Source organism: Marmota flaviventris, chromosome 2 (assembly GCF_047511675.1).
Source record: "Marmota flaviventris isolate mMarFla1 chromosome 2, mMarFla1.hap1, whole genome shotgun sequence".
Lineage (NCBI taxonomy): Eukaryota > Metazoa > Chordata > Mammalia > Rodentia > Sciuridae > Marmota > Marmota flaviventris.
The window spans coordinates 20,572,310-20,592,500 of record NC_092499.1 but is presented as its reverse complement, the minus strand read 5'-3'; the positions used below and the strand labels follow the sequence as shown (position 1 = coordinate 20,592,500).

The 20,191-nt window shown below is 31.3% G+C and overlaps 1 non-coding gene across 1 annotated transcript; it reads right to left on the bottom strand.

Moving 5' to 3' along the window:
• Positions 1–4,544: 4,544 nt before the first annotated feature.
• Positions 4,545–4,617, bottom strand: Trnaa-ugc (transfer RNA alanine (anticodon UGC)). The gene has a single exon. It is a non-coding gene; the product is annotated as a tRNA-Ala (tRNA).
• Positions 4,618–20,191: the final 15,574 nt, after the last annotated feature.

Below are 20,191 nucleotides of genomic sequence, written 5' to 3'. Positions count from 1 at the left end.
GCAATTTCCATAAAATGTGAATAGCGTGAAACATTTCTTTAAATATATATATATATATACATATATATATATGTATATATATATACATATATAGATATAGATATAGATATATTAATTATAGATGAACACAATATCTTTATTTTGTTTATTTATTTTTATGTGGTGCTGAGGATTGAACCCAGTGCCTCACATGTGCAAGGCAAGTACTCTGCTACTGAGCCACAACCCCAGCCCAGGTTGGAATGTTGTAAGGTAAATATGGGACAATGGGATGCCACTCAAACTCACACACACACACACACACTCACACACACACACACACAGTTTTTTTCACAAGAACATCTCAGGTCATCATGTGAAACATGTTTTAAAAAGCAAAAGAATAAAAACCACATATATTACTCTGATATTCAATGTAGAAGGCAGACATATTAAATTACTTATTGCTGGTTTTATTTGTATTGTTTTGGTGATGAAAGGAAGAGCACTTGTTCTGTGTTCTCACAGAAAAAGTCACATGTTTTTATGAAGAGCTTAAGTTTAGTTGCTAAAATTGAGAGCAGCTTCCAACACTCTGTACTGATAACTGCTTAGTAGATGCTTCCATGACACAGCAATTCAATTTCATGCTTAATTCCATCCCATTACCTGAGTGCCAATCTTCTCTCAGCTCCTAACAAATAGGCACTGGCTAGTTGTTGTGAAGCAAATTCAGTGCTGGCAATCGGGTTCTCTTTCCATTAAGTTTCTGTTGAGCTATGGCACAGACAAATGTCTTCACTCTTCAGAGCAGTCACAGCAGGATGGATGCCAGGGTTTGCTTTGCTTGTCATTGACAGGGTAACATACAAATTTCAATAGGCCATACATCCTGGAAGCAGCCTTAGGGACAAGTGTTTTATGAGCAGCAGAGGCAGACAATGGGTCACTACATATTCTACTTCCCTGCAACCAAGCTGGGAATATCTGTATTTCAGGGTCTGTGATTTTTAATCCAGTTTCTTGTGACAAATATGTACTCTGTTCTGCTTGCCACTGGTTAGTACCTTGAGCAGCCAGCTCTGCAGAAAAGTCAATGACTAAATATAGCCTGTTATTATTGTTTCACTATTATCTTAAAAAATAGAAAGAATATAAAGAAAGAAAACAAGAACAGAGAACAAATAAGATGAATGAGAGTATGTTTTATTTTTTTTGTTTTTTTCAGGTTGGCTGTTCTCTCTTGCCGAATAATCGATTATTCCCTGAGTTGCACCTGCTTACCAATTGTAGTTTAATGGTGTCCTTTGGAGCTCACAGCACTCATTAGTATTCTACAAACTCCCCCTGAACTTTGATGTCAAAACAAAGCCACATCCTCATACCTGGAGGTCTAGCAAATGTCCAAGTGGGCTCAGAAAGGGATCTGAATATCAAAGCAAAACAAAAGACTGACACACTATCCCAAATCCCTGGTTTATTTTACTTGAAGTCAAAAGATTTCCTTTAATTTTTAGGCTTTCATGGATTAACCACTGCTAGGGAATGCTATTTTCAGAAGACGATTAATCTTCTGCATTGCATACAATTATGTGCAAAATTTGGCTGGCTGAATGAAAACAGGAAGGAGTAGAATAGGATGCCTCAAGGCCTTTGGAGGAAGTCTGTAGCAATCAGGACACAGGAAACTGATTTATGTTCTTATGTATTGCATAGTAAGAAAATGCAGAGAGTGAACCAGAAATTTAGCTGAGTTTTTATGCCTTTCCTGGCCTTTATTTTGCTGAGGTCATAGAAGTTGAGCATCTGTGCATACGTTTGCTCTTTGGAGTTTGGAGAGTAATGATGGACATGTGTACAATAGACACAAAGATGCCATTTTAGAAGAAAAACTGCAAATAAACTCCTTTGAAAAAAAAGGTGTTTTGCTTAAATTTTCAGTTTTCCCAAACTGCTGTGTGCAACTGTGACACATGGAGTCCTTTGAAAGAACGTGCTGACCAAGGAGACAGCATTAGTTAATCCAACAATAAATGCAGAGAGCATTAACTGCCTTATGACAAACTCATAGGTTTTCCTATCAGTGAATTAATCATTACACACTGTACTGAACTTAAGCAAGCTTGTCTACTTTTGATGGAAAATATTTTTATCTGTATTTGGATACATATTTATTAAGTCAGGAAGATTAGAAAAAGAGTAAGCAAAAATAGCCCACTGCAACCAATATAGCACCTATTATTGAATTCTTTCTCCTTTTCATATAGTTTAAGGACTGTGTGAGTTCAAATCTAGTATATAAAAATCATAGCTCTTTACTGTAATCTTTTCACTCAAAAACTTATTTTTGCAATATTTAAATATTGTTCTAGGACAAAATTTTTAGAACTATATCATATTATATAAAATAGCTGAAGGAATGTTTAGATGGCATAAATTTAACCATTTCTTTAATAAAAGATGATTTTCCTCAAATTTTTCAGTATCGTGAATACTAGTTTTTGTTATACACAAGTGCTCAGGAAGAGGATCACTAGATACAATGCATATTTTTAAAATTTATGTGGGTCAATTGCCCTTAAAGTTTTATAATTAACAATTGTAACAAAATTGTAACAAAACCATATAAGGGATTGTTATTTTGTTACTTTTAGAGAAATGTTGGATAGTATTTCTGTGTGATTTGAGACATGCAAATTAGCCTCTCTGTCCCTCAGTTTCCTTATTGGTCAGTGAAAAAGATAAAATAATACCTGTCAGTGTCAAGTCTTTTTGTTATTGAGGGAGAGTTAGTTTCTGTGAAGAAAGGAAACTCAGGTGATAGTTTGATCTTAAAATCAGTGGACAATTTTCTAAGTGCTGAGCTCCTCTTTAAACTTTCATATTAAATCTCCTAGTTTTATTATTCTACTTAAAATATTTTAAGATATTATAAAATGACCTGTGATTAAGTTTGACACCACTAACATGCAAAGTTAAAGCCAAACATTTTAAATAAAATATATATCACTTGATATCATTTTGAATCCTTTAATTACCTGACTTAAAACATTTACCTGTACTTAATTGTTAAAAAAATACAATAAATTTACCAATGTGGTAAATCATATTATTAACAATATTATTGTGTCGAAACTTTATAATATTTCAAATTAAAATAAATAATTTAAATGCATCAATAAACAATATATTTAAAAATCATAATTATGAGACTACTGCATTAAATTCATAGGCCAGATTGTTTAAAAATTGAACTTATCTAATATGCACAGATTTATTTTCAACAGGATAATAATTATTTTATTTTCTTAAATATGTCTACACTTAATCCCACATTTTCAAGCACCCACAAGGAAATAGTTCTGTTTGAAGTCTTCACTCACCAGTGTTGTTTTTTTGTCCTTTCCCTACCCTGTCACCTGCACCTCAAAGCTGCTTTGCTGTGTCAGTAATCTCAGAATTCATCCTGAACAATTTTGCTTGGCATCTTTCCCCTTCATTCATAAAGCAAAGTGTTTTCTAGGACCAGAAAATTATAAGATACAACTCTTTAAACTCCATCCTCCTCAGTTCACTTCTTGTCTTTTTTTCAAGCCAAATTTTCTTCTTTTTTTTTTTTTTTTTTTTTTGGCTTAAAACAAACAACTCCTCAATCCTCAACAGGAACAGACATTCAAAGTATCCCCATAATCACCTCTGGGAAAATAATCAAACCCTTTCCTGGGTTAACAAAGTTGAATTCTGTCAAGTGATGGACAGTTGCCTTTCATAGTTCTTGTAAAGTTTTGTTTGGTTTTTCAAAATATTATTTAATCTTTTTTAAAAAATTTGTCAGTTAATAAGATTATTTGGGTTGCATTTGCATAATTTGCTGTTACATAATAAGCATGCAGCTGTATATAGTGAGGGAAGAATAAATTACTGAATAAATAATAATGAGACTAAAACTAGCCAGTCTGAAAAAAACATGGTTGAACTGGAAACTTGTCTAACAACATACTGCAAAGTAGTTTGCAGCTGAATTAAACCAAGAAGAAAATGTTTAAATACATGACTAAAAAATTATGTCTGAATAATTATTTTCCCCTAGGGTTAATCATTGCCCTTCTATTTATAAAGTCAGAAAGAGAAATATTAAAGTTGAAACTGATGGCACTGTGAAGACAAAAATGTACTAACAGAACAATTAATTGCCCACATAATATTTGTATGTTATAAAATAAGAAAAAATAGTTAGCTAGCAAACATATGTATATGTAGATAAGTATCCAATCAGTCAATTGCATTGTATCCTATCACTTTATTTATTCCCATTTCACTACTGAGACTTTTGTTAAGATATAATCTGAATTTAAATATTCAGGGCTTTTTTTTAAAGAGAGAGAAAAAAATTTTTAATATTTATTTTTTAGTTTTCAGTGGACACAACATCTTTATTTTATTTTTATGTGGTGCTGAGGATCGAACCCAGCACACCGCGAATGCTACCTCTTTGTCGGGTTCACAGTGCCTGTTATTTTTGGTAGTTAGGTCTATACTGGGATTTAGATATTTCATTTTGGGGGAGGGGATTCTGGGGATTGAACTCAGGACCTTGTGCATGCAAGGCAAACACTCTACCAACTGAGCTATACCCCCAGCCCCAAGATTTGGATATTTCAGTTGGATCTGTTCAACTTCAGCTGATCATGGTATAAAACATTTGAGATATTTTCATCTTGGTATGTATCCCTGACATCACTTCTAGGTTAATGTTGTCCCTCAGGAGTTCACCAGACATAATGCAGAAGGAGTCAAAATAGGTTTCCTTCAAGTTTTTGGTGCTTCTGAAACTGTATTGTTCTTAAATTCCATAAATTCTCCTCGGAATTATTATACTCATTATTTCTTTTCTGTTGCCCTAATTTGGTTAGTAACTTCTCACTAACATATACTGGGGAACTCTGCTTCCTTTTTCTGGTCTCTCCAGAGCTTTTTCCACATTGAGGGTCACATCGGCACATTTTCCTAACTCACCATTCTGGGTTTAATCAAGTGCAACCTCTCCCTATGACCTTGTAGACCCTTGCCTTGGTCTTCCTAAGTTAGAACTTTTAGGCAAGACTGTCCCCCATGACTTGTCTCTGCATGTAATATTTCTTATTTCTTTACTACTGAGAAAATATTAAATCAAGTAAGTTAATGAACAACTGAAATTTTCATCTTAAGGGATGAAAATGTGAGCTGCAAATGTAATTAATGCATATAAACATCTTTGCACATGCGTACATTATTCTTTCAAAGCTAGTCTTAGAAGTGTTGAACTTATTTACTTCACTATTATTTCCTTTTTTCAGGAAAGCGGAAATTTTAAAATTAAGCTTGATAAGACGTAATACTCAAAAACTTTCTAAATCCTTTCAACAGAATGTTATCATAGAAATTTTTTTGTCATAACTAATATGATTAAATCTCTAATTGTCTGAATAACATTGGAACATAATTACTCAAGGGAATACATTCCACTTTGCTCCCTTTTATTCATTTTATTATTACTTAGACTTTTTTTTTCAGATAATATACTGGAAAAATGTGCTTCAGTTTCCTTGGTCTAGCCAATACATTCTTCATATTTAGGACACACAGGAATGTTTCCCCAGTCCTCCATTGTGTCATTGTTTCTTTAATCAAGTCCAACATATTCCTCAATGTAAAATTATTTTTTTGAAATAAATTTTAAAGAATTTTATTAGTTATTTTTTCTATTTTTGAATGTTAATTTGGAAAAAATAGCTTATGAACAGCTGAAAACTGAGTTTGAATTTTAAATTTTACTCTTGATTCTGTTGAAACGCCACACACACACACACACACACACACACACACACACACACATTTACATACTTATATGATGATCTTGTATTCTAGTTGGGTGAGAAAATAAGTAACACAGCTAAATACATAAATCATATAATATTCTAGAACAGAATAAATGTTCTGGAAAATAAAGTACTAGAACAAGATGAAAGAAACTTGCAACTGTCCCGAGTCATAGTGTCAAAAAGTAATTCTTGTAATTTTCTTTATCATATTTTGGAGGTTTCCTTATAGCTTTCAGGAATGCCTGCTACCTCAGTTCTCTATCTGGGGGCAATATGATATATTAATTCAATCATCCATCCTTTTAAATATTAGCAGAGGCACAGTTTCAATGCTGGTGCTATATGAATGAACAAATCTTCCCACTGTCTTCAGAGAAGTCAGTGGTATAAGACAGATTAGTATTAAAACTTGAATTGCAACATAAAGTAATATGTGCTGATGTGGTATGATAGTACTGAGTATGGTCTGGGAGCTAATTGGAGGATCTGAGAAGCCACAATAAAAGAAAAAGCTAAAAGAGACTAAAGATTGAAAGGAGCAGAGTGATGTAAAAACAGGGTTTGTACAACTTTCAATCCTTCCAATCTTATTTCAAGAATCATCTCTTTAGTGAGGCTTTCAGTGGATCCAATATTCCACTTCCACTCCCTTGGTGCTTATAAAGCTTGTGGTTCCACATTCTCTATAATAGCACATGGTGAAAAACATTGTAATTACCATTTCTATTACTGTTTTATCTGATAGATAGCATGTGTAAGAGACAAGAAGCACACTGACTTTAGCATGCAATCCTTTCGTTCTAAACAGAAGTAGACTGTAGTTTTATTAATGTTAGAATGATGCAAAGATAATGGCAATCATTCCATCCTAGATATTTAAAAACGCTGATGCCAATAAATAGTAAACACCTATAGAAAATAAAGTAAACCTATTAGGTTCCTAGAATTATTGAGAGGTCAATTGATATTTGTTATTTTAATTAAAAAGAGTGACAAAAACCTGGTTATGCACCTGCAAAACTCACTATTCTGAATAAAAACATTTGGAGAATTGGCATGTTTGATTTTTTTGTATTATAAATATGATGGAGAACATATTATAAATATAATACTGTATATGTATTAAATGTATGTGTGTGTGTCGAAACCAGTTTGTTTCTTCAACTAACAACATGAATAAAAACCTAGAAGGTAAAATTAATTTGTATTTTAAGGGATTATAACATGTTTCAAGATTGAAACATTTACAACTTAGTTGTAAACTATTCCATGAGTTTATTTCTTATGCATAATATCTTAAATATGCTATTGACTTGTAATTCATAATTCCTTGGAGCTTAATTTAAAAGATTCAACAAAAAATCCAGGGGTAGAAAATAATTGAGTTAATTTAAAAAAAAAAACTCATTTATTTAAAAAATCAAGTAAAATTTCTTGCTTTTCCTAGCAAAGATGTTTAAAATTCATTTTTCTAAGAATGTCTAAATAGATTTTGCTCTTCTCAAGGAAAAATCTATTACATGCATCTGTTCATCTCACTTGCTCCTGTCTCTTTAAAAATCAGTTAAAAGTGAATTTAATCATGATTATTCTTCCTTTATGTGGAGCTTGTAAAATACTGCCAAATAAATATTTATTAAATCATACTTTGAGAAAGAGATAGAAGAAAATTGACTGGAGCTGGAGGATAAAATATTCTCTCCCCTGACACACACACTGAAGAAAAAAAATAAGTATTTAAGCTGCAGGACAATTGAGGACAAATGATATGCTCAGAAATGTCTCATTTTAGCTATCCATGTGATTTTCAATCAGCACAAAGAGAAAAAAAGCATAAATTCACAATTTTTAATATATTTTCAGTAACTTTTCCTGAACCAGCCTGATGAAAGTCTGAAGAGGGTTGTTTTTTTTTTTTTTTTTTTGGAAAGTTCCAGTCATTGATTGCTGAGACTTCTTTCAACATATTCCTTGGGTCAGATCATCAGTCTTTGCGTATGGTGGCTTGTCTCTACCTATATCAAAACTAGATACCTCAATGGAAAAGAGAAAGCTCTGGAAATTTTTGTCTCTTATTTCGTTAAATAAATATTTTGGTTGAACAAATATCAATGGGCAGACCTAGGAAACGGAGTCAATTTCCTAAAGCATATAACTATCAGCCTTTTTGCTAATCAATGAAGTATTGATTAATTAATTAATTAAAATAGTCTGGGTACTGCTCCTACTTTTTCAATACACCTGGAAATCTTGAGGGAAGAGCCCAGAATGTTAATCTCTGTGAGAATTTTTTTTTTTTTTAATAATCAACAGAAAGCAAATTGAATTTGCATTTGGGTAAAGGGCTTTAAGTTATTTGACAGAATTTTCCTCTATTTGGTTGTACTGTGATTTTAAATTTGCTTTGCAACATAAAACAAATTATTTATTTTAAAATGTTTTTTTCTTTGATTGAAACAAGTATATATCTAGATCAAAATCATATGATATTTTTCCTCAAATTCCCCTACATGTATGAAATGATAAGTTTGGTTTGATATGATATCAACAGCTGTAGATTATTTATGTCAGTTAAATTTTTAAATATTTTATTCCGTGACAACTATATTTCTTTTAACCTTAGTTTTATATTCGTATTTTTAATGAATTAATTTAACGTTAAATATGTAAAGTATTCACTGAATTTGCTAACATGGGAATTGTAGTTCCATTTTTTCTTTCCTTATGTTTTTCTGTATTCCCAGAATTTATGACCACCCAAGGTTTCTTGATGACAAAATCATCAATGTGTCATTTATACTTTTTTATTTTCATTTTTAAAATCTTCTGGTCAATTAATAGTAAATAACCATACCATTCTATTTATATGACTTTGATAAATCTAGTTATCCTCAGCAGAAACCTGGACAAAATACTAAGCTATGGATTTATATATTCATTTCATATCGCCCTCATTGCTTGCAAGCAAATTTATTTAAATCAGTATCTCATTTTCAAAGGAAATATTTCTCAATTTTAACATACCTGAAAGTAATCCCACATACCTACTAACGGTTATATCATAAAAACTAGGCACTTAATCCATATATGTTGAATTCCATAAAGTAATAGATCTCAAGATTTTTAACAGTTAATATTACCTTATAATGGAAATGTTCTGGGTGTTTCTAGAGAAAAATAGAAATTTTAAGCTTGCAATGGTTTTTGACCACACAAGTGAAGTCTCTAAAATGGTAAAGTGGCCCATCAAGAACAACTTTGTTGAGAGAGTCGAAGTCCTGGATACTTCTCATAACACATCATAAAGGAGTACCTACTCTGCCTTTAACTACTTTTTCAATGTATACACAGAATTGAGCATGCATAATGTTCAATATGAGCCAGGTTGTAAGTAATTTGTAAGTATATTTCAAAGGATAACTTCTTAGAATTTTGTGTACCTATAAAGCACAAAAATATATTTGAAGTTAGGTACATTGTTATTTGAGAATAGTTTAGATTTTTTGGTGCTTACTATATTACATAATAAAAAAAAGGTTTACTTCTGCAAAATGCAGCCAAAACATTATAAACACAGAATGCCAAATAGCCAGTGGCAACTTTAATAATGCTTCCAGAAAGCTAATCTATTTCAATGACTCCTATTAAAGAGATTCTTCGTTTGGCAGGGTCTCCTATGGGTTCAGAGCTTATTTTTTTTTAATTTTTATTAATACTTACAAAAAGGGAAAAGACAAAACCAAAATCAAGTTAATGGGAAACCAACAAATTAATCTATTTTGCATTCTACATTAATAGTAGATGTACCTAAGATATTTATTAGTTGAAAGGTTTGTTTTGAGAATAGGCATAACTTTTATTTGATCATTATAAAAGTAATATGCCAATAAGCTAGAATTTCTTTGGACAGTCTTTGGTCTGAAGAATGTATTTTTCCATAACTAATTAATTTTAGTTTATAGACAAACTTTATAAATAAGTGAACCCCACTGAAATTTTAAATAAATCTTTTTGTGAATGAAAATATGAAGCATAAATACCCAATATATACACACTAGGACTTATTCAAAAAATTGAGGAAAGTTATAAGAGAAAATGAACATCAATGAAAGAAATGATAGTTAAAACAAAACATAAAAGTTACTCAAACACACATTCTTAATTCTAAAAATTGTAGACCTAATATTATTTAGAGATAAAATAGCATACAATATTAGCATTTGCTATGTTAGTAATTAGTATCCTGGAAATGAGATCATAAAAGAATCCATCTTTCTGCCATGCTGTGCTTTAGGAAGAGCAGAGTTCTTTATTTATGTATAGTAAATATCAACCTAAACAATATTACAGTAGTATGTTACCTAAAATTCCAATTGCACTAAAATATTAATTTTCCTATTTCACTGTTGAAAGGCCTTATGTGTTTTTGATATTTGAATCTCTTATGAATTGTTAATGGTTATATATTGTCAGGTAATAGTCTTAATATGTTTAATCACTTCTTGCACCTTAGCTAAAATTTCAAGAAGGAAATAGAATGGCATAGTCACTATTAACTATGATGTATATAATAAAAACCTAAAGTAGTATAAAGAAACTTTATTGCTATCCATAGAAGCATTCAATTATTGACTGATAAATAATGAAAATCATGGAAGTTTTAAGGCAATTATTTAAAAAATATATTATACCTCAAATGATAAAAAGTGGATTTTATAAGTGGAAAGTTGGGAAAATGAATTAGGAAAAACCATGAATGTGTCTTCACAGAAAGACAACAATTACACTGAAAGACTCTGCTACAATAAGTCAGGAACTCTGGAATTTACTTAAAGGCTTGTAACATGCAGAGGAAATGTTTGGATAGTAAATTATGGATTATGGTACTCTATGTCATCTGTTAAGAGTGGTAGCAGCTGCCCATTCCCCACTTCATTCACCCCAGTTAGAAGATATGCATGTGGTGTGGGAGTTGTGGTCACATAGTCATACATTTTTCACTCCTCACCCTGCTACAAACCCAGTCACTTCCAGCTAAAAAGAATTCCAGGAATATAAAAAGGTTGAAGCTCTTTTAATTTCCTTAACCTTCTTATTTACCCACACTTCACTTTTTTTTTTCCTCCTTTGAAGACCAGAATTTGAGATCTAGAAAATTCTAAAGCAAATCTTATATATGAAGGAATTTAGAGAGTTAACCCACATACTCAGGGAAAGACACAAGATCAGAAAAGTCCTGGGATGACCTTAAATTCACCTCAGGTTGATACCTAGCACAGATGTACTCTTCAACAGTCAAAAACACAAACAAAAATGAAAAAAAAAAAAAAAAGAAACTATAAATTCTGAGAAGGGGGGAATTTATCCATGGTTATCTCATTATGAGTTTCAAATCTCCAGTTTTCAGTTAAAAAATAACAAAGCATAGAAAGAAACAGGAACATACGGCCCATGTGGGGAAAAAAATCAATAAAAACCAACACTAAAAAGACAAGATGGAGTCCTTAAATAGATGAAGACTTAAGAACAACTGCCTTCAGGGTATTCGAAGAATAAGAGAAAAGAAAAATTCAAGGAAAATCATATAAGCAAAATGGAAAAAAAATCAATAAAGAAATAAAAAAAACTTAAAATGAAAATTTAGAGCTGGAAAATATAAATGAAATGAAAACTCACTGCAGGAATTCAAAAGCAGATTTGAGCAGAGAGAAGAATCAGTAAAGTTGAGGGTTTAAATTGAAATTATTCAGTCTGAGAAACGGAAAGAAGAACAATAAAAAGCTTCAATAAAAGTGAACACAGCCCAAAGAAAATGTGAGACTTTATTACACATGCAGTAGTCCCAGAAAGAGAAGAGAATTACAAAGGGGAGGACAGGCCTAGCATGGTGGAGCACACATGAAAACCAGAGACTCAGCAGGCTGAGGAAGGAGAATTGCAAGTTCAAGGTCAGCCTCAGCAACTCAATGAGAATCTGTCTTACAAAATGAAAATGGTTGGGGATGTAACATAATCCTGAGTTCAATCCCCAGTACTGAAGAGAGAGAGAGAGAGAGAGAGAGAGAGAGAGAGAGAGAGAGAGAGAGAGAGAGAGAGAGGAAGACACATTATTCAAACAACAATAGCCAAAAGCTTTCTAAATCTGATGAAATACCAGAATGAAAACATCCAAGTATCTCACTGAACCCCTTGGGAAGATGAATTAAGAAAAAAACATGAATGTGGCTTCACAGAAAGACAACAATTACACTGAAAGACTCTGCTACAATAAGTCAGGAACTCTGGAATTTACTTAAAATTTTTGACACATAATCAAACCATTTAAAACCAAACAGAGGGAACATCTTGAAAGGATCGAGAGGGGTGACACTTCACATCCAAGTAATCCTCAATATGACTTAGAATATTTCTCATAAGAAACTCTGGAGGCCAGAAGTTAAGTTGGTTTATTCAAAGTGCTGAAGGAGAATAGCTGTCAAATAAGAATCCTGTATCTGGCAAAACTGTCACTCAAAGTCAGGGGTAAGTTAGACTGTCCCAGACAAATGAAAGCTGGAGAAAGAAGTTTACTACCAGATCGTCTCTGTAGGAGATGGTAAAAGAAAATCAGTTAAAATTGAAAGGACACTGAACTAAAACTCAAGTCATGAAAAAATAAAGGTCTCAGTTAAGATAATGGAAAATTACAATTGCAACTATTACTATTTCATTTTTAAGTCCAGTTTTGTTTTCTACATGGCTTAAGGGACTGATGCATAAAAACATATTTATATTTTGAGACACATAATATGTAAATTGTAATTTTGTTCCATCGATATCTGAATAGGCAAAAGATATGGAACTGCGTAGGAGCAGAATTTTTGTTATCAAATTTAAGCTGCTACAAGTTCAATTTAAAGTATTGTAACTTTAGGATGTTAAATGTAGTCACCGTGTTAACCACAAGAATATAGTTGAATCATATAGACAAAACATAATATAAGAATTTCAATGCAAAAAATTGAGTTAAATACACAGAAACAATAATGCAGGAAATAAGAGTCAAAAAAGCTAATATATATATATATATATATATATATATATATATATATATATATATATATATAGTATGTATGCATATATTCTTTCTTCATATAGACTTACTTTAGATACTAGGACAGCAATAGTTTAAGACAGCTACATACATAATGAGAGCAAATTTTTACCACACACACATCAGATAGAGTACTAATCTCCAGGATGTATAAAGAAATCAAAATCCTTAACACCAAAAAAAGTAATAATAACCCAATCAATAAATGGACTAAGGAACTGAACAGATGCTTCTCAGAAGATATACAATTTATCATCAAATATATGAAAAAATGTTCAAAATATCCAGCAGTTAGAAAAATCCAAACCAAAACTACTCTAGGATTTCATCTCACTCCAGTCAGAATGGCACTTATTAAGAAAACAAGCAACAATAAATGTAGCGAGAATGTGAGGGGAAAGGCACACTCTTACGTTGCTGGTGAGACTGGAAATTGGTGCAACCAATCTGAAAAGTAATATGGAGATTCCTTGGAAAAACTTGGAATGGAATCACCATTTGAACCAGCTATCCCACTCCTCAGTTTATAACCAAAGTACTTAAAAAACAGCATATTACAGTGATGGAGTCACATCAATGTTTACAGAAGCTCAATTCACAATAGCTAAATTATGGAATCAACCTAGAAGCCTTTCAATAGATGAATGGATAAAGAACTGTGGTATATATACACAATGGAATATTAGTCATCATTAAAGAGAATAAAATCATGGAATTTGCAGGTAAATGGATGCAGTTAGAAAAGATAATGCTAAGTGAAGTTAGCTGTCCCAAAAAACCAAATGTATAATGGTTTCTCTAATAAGTGGATGCTGATCCATAATGAGAGTGGTGGGGGGAATGGGAGGAATGCAGGAACTTTAGATAGGGCAAAGGGGAGGGAGGTGGTCATGGAGGTAGGAAAGATGGTGGAATGAGATGGACATTGTTACCCTAGGTACATATATGAAAACATGAATGGTGTGACTCTACTTTGCATACAACCAGAGAAATGAAATATTTTGCTCAATAGGTATACTATAAATTGAAATGCATTCTGCTCTCATATATAACAAATTAGAACAAATAAATAAATTAATTAATTAAAAATAGTTTAAGGTAGCTACATTATTGTCAAGCAAAGTTGACATTACATTAATAAGTAGATTAAAATGAAAAAATATGTACATTATGTATTCATAAAATATTCAATACTATAAAAAGATATAATAATAGTAAATACTTATGAGACTAATTAGAAATCATCTTATATTTGAATCCAAAACAAAAACATGTTAAAGAAAGAAATCGAAAATTCTATAATAATGGTTGCAGACTCTCAATATGCCACTCTTGACAGGGAAAATAACAAAAAGACCAAGATGAGCAAGGACACATTCTATGTAAGTAATACAATAAACCAATCATCTAGAAAATATGTGCAGAAGACTATCCAATGATAAGAGCATATATATTGTTGTCAAAGACATGAGTTAACTTCTACAGGACAAAGCAAATATTTGACCATTGTGATCTAATCATAATGTTTGAATGTTTGAGGGTTTTTTTTTTGTTTTTTTTTTTTTTGTTGTTGTTGTTTTGTACTGGGGATAGAACCCAGAGCCTCACACATGCTAGGCAAGTGGTCTACCACTCAGATTCTTAATCTTAATGTCTGAAAAGATGAATGTCATACAAAGTGTCTTCTCTAATGACAGCAGTTGAATGAAGTTATAAATTATTAACAGACTGAAAACTTTAAATTGTTGGAAATTGAGCCATGATTCAACAACCAGTGAATTAAAGACATCACAAGATAAATTGGAAAATACTCACAGATAAAACCAAACTGTTGCATGCCAAAGTTTATGGAATGCAGGAAAGCTACTAGTGATGAAAAAATTTATAGCTATAAATGTATTTAAAATAAAGGAACGTTTCTAATAAACTAGCATATTTTATGATTCAAAGAACAAACAACTCAAAGCTAGCAGAATAAAGGAAGTGATAATCATTAGAATAAAGAGAAAAGAATTAGAAAACAGAAAATTATAGAGAAAAATCAACATGACCAAATGTTGATTTTTCAAATATATCAACCAAATTAAAAAACTGTTAGCTCTGTCAGCTGAAATGAATGAAACAAAAATAACTAAAATTTGTAATGACTACTGATGAAACAAAAAGTTTTTTTAAAAATTCAAGAGAGCATTATGAACAATTATACATCAAAAATTGATTAAACATGAAGAAATAGAAAATTTTAATATTAAGGTAACTGAATTAATAATACTAAAATAATCTCCCAACCAAACAACTCAGAATCCTGAGGCAAGAAGGTACCAAGCTTGAGATAAATTAGCAAGACTCTATCTCAAAATTAAAAGTAAAAAGGACTGGGGACGTAGCTTAAAGGACCCTTGAGCTCAATATCCATTCAAAAAAAAAAAAAAGGAAAAATATCTCCCAACCAAGAGAAATCATGAACTTGAAGTTGATGCCCTCACTGGTGAATTTTTCCAAACACTCAAAATCCTGGCATTGATCCTTCTAAAAAGAGAAGAAAGAAAGAGAAAAAGAAAAAAAAAAAAGCAAAAACAAACAAAAACTGAAAGTGAAGAAAAACTTCCTGACTCATTCTAGGAGCCCAACTTTGCCCTGATATCAATGTCAGACACAAATACTACAAGAAAAGAAAACTAAAGACCTTAGTAATAAGGATGCAAGAACCTACCAGCAAATACAAGTGAATTGAATTCGGTAACATTAAAAAGGTTATGAACAATGATTAAGTGAGATTTAGTCCTGTGAAAAATGGATAGTTCAAATTATGAAAAATAGATTAATGTAATACAACACATTAAAAGAATATAGGTGCTGGGCTCGGTGGTGCACATTTATAATCCCAGTGACTTGTGAAGTTGAGGCAGGAGGATTAAGAGTTCAAAGTCAGCCTCAGCAACATCAAGGTGCTAAGCAATTCAATGAGACCTGTCTCTAAATAATATACAAAAAAAAAAAGAGAGCTGGAGATATGGCTCCGTGGTTGAATGCCCTTGAGTTCAATCCCTGATATTAGTAAAAGAAAAAAACATATATATATATATATATATATATATATATATATATATATATATATATATATATATGATTATATATATTATATACATATAATCAGCTCAATCTATGCAAAGCATTTGAAAAAACAAATCCACACCCTTTCTTGATAAAAACCACTCAATAAGTGGGAATTAATAAAAACTACTTCAATAAAATAAAATACATATGTAAAAATATTTGTAGCAAGAATCATGTACTTTTCCATGCCTTTTAATACTATTAAAAGCTCGAATAATAAAAGAACTGCTATGTTTTATTTTAAAAAGTAAAAGATCTACTAGTTTTATTTGTTCCATCATCGGATATTTGGAAGAAGAGATTGGCCTTAAGGACTACTATTTCTGGCCATGCCTCTATAAAGATTCTTCACATAGTCTCTTTCTTTTGTCAAAGCAATAAGAAAATAAGCAAAGAAATGAAGTGCTAGTAGGTGTGTTGGCCTCTGGGCAGATATGCCAAATTTAAGTAGAGAAAATGACACCACATATTTTACTTAAAAATATTCTCTTTTGTTTTGTTTTGTTAAATGAATCCTTTGAAAATAGTCTCTCATTTTTTACATTAAAAGCTGCCTATACATGAAAGTACTGAAAGGGTTTATTTAATGTGGGTAGAAAATCACGTGATTTTGTAAAATGCCCAAAGTTGAGGTGAGAAGTGAATTAATTAAGCTAAAAGTTTCTCTGTACAAGTCAACCTGCCTTTGATCCTTCCTTACTTCTTGAAATAATTATTATTTTATCTGGATCAATTTTAAAGAAGACTTTTTACTTTTTAATGACAATCAAACACATACTTTAAAGAAAAAATCTACGATGTCTGACTTAGAACCCCATACAAAGGAAGTGACACATGTTCAAGCCATGATGAAAGCTGTATTCAGGTCACATTTTATTTTTTAGCACTATCCAAGGGTGATGTAATTGTAAAGTACAGCTCAAATAATAGTGAACCAAATAGTATAAAGAGAACTACAATTTTATTCCCAGCAGGAACTGTTACATTGGCTGTATAATTTTCATCTTTTGAAAATGATGGAAGTCAAAATAAAGAAATAGCCCATTAAGGTTATATATATGCAGCCCATTTTATCTTAGAATTTTGATAAATGAGTTGTATTAACAATGGACATAGTTAATGCAGATACCTAAGCAAAGTGCTACATCAGTGCTTACTTACAATTGCTTTCATTTATCTGAAGCATAAAGCATGCAAAATAACTTTTATTGTGTGCATTGTAGCTCTTGGAAGGAAGATCAGAGGTATCACAGATCATGTAAGAAGGAAAAAAATTAATCATCTTTACCTTTTGGAGTAGAAATATAAATGAATGCATTTTATGTTTTTAGATTGTAATGACAGATAATTTAGGATTATGTCAGCTGCAAACTAGCGATACACTTAATCAAACTGGCTTAGATCAAAGAAAGAAATTTATTGGTTTATGTCACTGCAAGGTCCAGAGGTAGAATGGCATTCAGGTGAAGCTTGTGCAAGTAAGTGAAATCATATTCTCAGGACTCAGTGTTTCCATTTCTTTTTTTCTGGCTCTTATTCTGTGGAGTTCATTCCCAGCTTCTACTTGGTTGACCTAAATTCATCTTATCGTCAGCATCCCCAGAAGAAAAGAACATCATCCTTCCTCCAGAGCAGTGGTTCTTAAATAAGAATAATTTGACAATGTCTGAACATGATGATGTGTGTCAGAACTGAATTATGAGGGACTGCTCTCTAGTGGGTAGAGAACACAGAGGTTGAAAACCAATCTTAAAATGCGTAAGATAGCCTCCAAAAAATAAATAAATACATGGATATTTCAAAATATCAATATTCAGGTTGAGAAATTCTAATCTGAAGTCTGTATCAACATTATTCAATATAATATCCACTGATTATATGGCTATAAGGCACTGAAATGTAGCTGACACAACTAAATATGTTTTGCATGTCAGATACCAGATTTTGAAGCTTTATTATTAAAAAATGCAAAGATCTCTCATTAACAATTTTACATTGATAACCTGTTGAAATTATACTATTTTAGATTTATCCAGTTTAACATATTATTCAAATGATTTCATCTATTTCCTTTTAGTACTAACATGTCTACTAAACAGTTTTAAACTGTACATTTTATCTTCCAATATACTTATAGCAAATAGTTCTCATCTAGATATATTTCAAAAGTACTGTCCAAAAGCAATTTTTGCAGTAATGGATAGATTTTGTCATCTGATCTTCCCATGTAATGCCTAAGCCAATGTGGCCATTGAGCACTTAACTAGGGTAGCTAGTGTGAATGAGAAACTAACATGCTTACTTTATATATATATATATATATATATATATATATATATATATATATATATATATAATTATTTTTTATTTAAACAACTCACATAGTGCTAGTGCTTAGAGTATTAAATTGCATAGTTCAAGAATCATGTTAATTATCATTATTGTCTCTATTTGAGACATACACTTCCACAATTTAATCATAAAGGTCACAATACTGTGATGTTCTGTCTGAGCAGACCTGGTTACATGCACATCCAGAGTAAAGTAAATTCAGTGCTGGTAGAAGTCTATAGAATGAAGAATGGAGGTTGCTATGTATGAATAGAGAATCAGATAAGTCTTAGCAACAGCAGGCATCTTCCAGGAGTGGTCTGTGATGGGGATATATGGGTAGAATGTGTCTTTATTTTTTTTTCTTTGATCTATACCATTAACTGAGAAGATTGATCCCCATTTACTTACAAATTTCTGTGTAATTAACAATGGGAATGAAACCTTTCTTAGCCAAATAAAAGGAATTTTTGAAAACATTATTTAAGTGTGAATGTGATTATCCTTAGATAAGAAGTGAGATATAGAGATTAAATAAAAATTTTCAAAGCATTGTCCATCAGTTTTTAATTTTTTTTCTTAGTAAAAGGTAATTTTAGTTTTTAAAAACTATTTCATGGTTTTAATTTAAATAAGTATCCAAATATAGAAAGTTACATATATCATTATTTAAATATAAATAATATGTATCATTATTGTACTATTTTTATTTGAGATAGTATTCATATCATATTACATTCAAAATTTTAATTATTTAAAAGTATATCATCTACTGATTTGGGGATATTAATAATACTGTTCAGCTATCACCAATACCTCATTCCGCAATATTTGCATTACCATCAAAAAAAACCCTAGAACCTTAGAATTCATTCTTCCCTCCATATTCTGGAAACTACTCATTTAGATTCTGCCTCTATAAATTTGCCTATTGTGGACATTTCAGGTAAATGGGATTATATAATAGATGACCTTTTGTGTATGACTTCTTTTGCTTAACATAATTTCTGAAGGTTCATATATATTATCACATGTGTCAGTAATTAATTTCTTCTTATAGCTAAATAATATATAAACCATAGTATAGATAGGTCACAATTTTTATCTCTTCATAATTTTATGGATATTTACATTGTTTCCGTTTGGTTCCATTTTCCATCTATATATTATAGTCATCCTAGCATACATGAAATTGTATCTCATTGTGATTTTGTTTTGCATTTTCTAATGCCTGATTTTTTTAAGCGTCTTCTCTAGTTCTCTTTTATGTGTCTTCTTTGGTGATAGGTTCATTTAATCTTCTACCAATTTTTTTAAATAAAGTTGTTTGTCTTTTTCAGTGTCAAGTCATAATAGTCCTTTATATATTCTGAATCCTAGATCCAGATGAGATGCATGCTTTGCAAATATTTTATCACATTTTGTGGGTTATCATTTGAGGTACACAGTTTCTTTTTCTTTTGTTGTTTGTGCTTTTGATGTCACATTTAAGAAGTTATTATGTTCATGTTTTCTCCTAAGAATTTTACAGTTCTAGAGATTCCTAAATGATTGCTTCTCAAATCTTAATTAACCTTTCTTAAAAATGAGAGAAAGGAATGTAGTGTCATGCTTTGACATGGGGACATCTAATCATCCCAGCATCATTTGCTGAAATGACTCTTCTTTCTCTACTGAATAGTCTTGATGGTCCTGTCAAAAATCAAGTGGTCAAGATATACATGTTAACTGCTTATTCTCCATTCAATTGTTGCATGATCTATCCTCATGCTGCTTCCACAGTTTTGATTATTATAGCTTTAGAGTACGT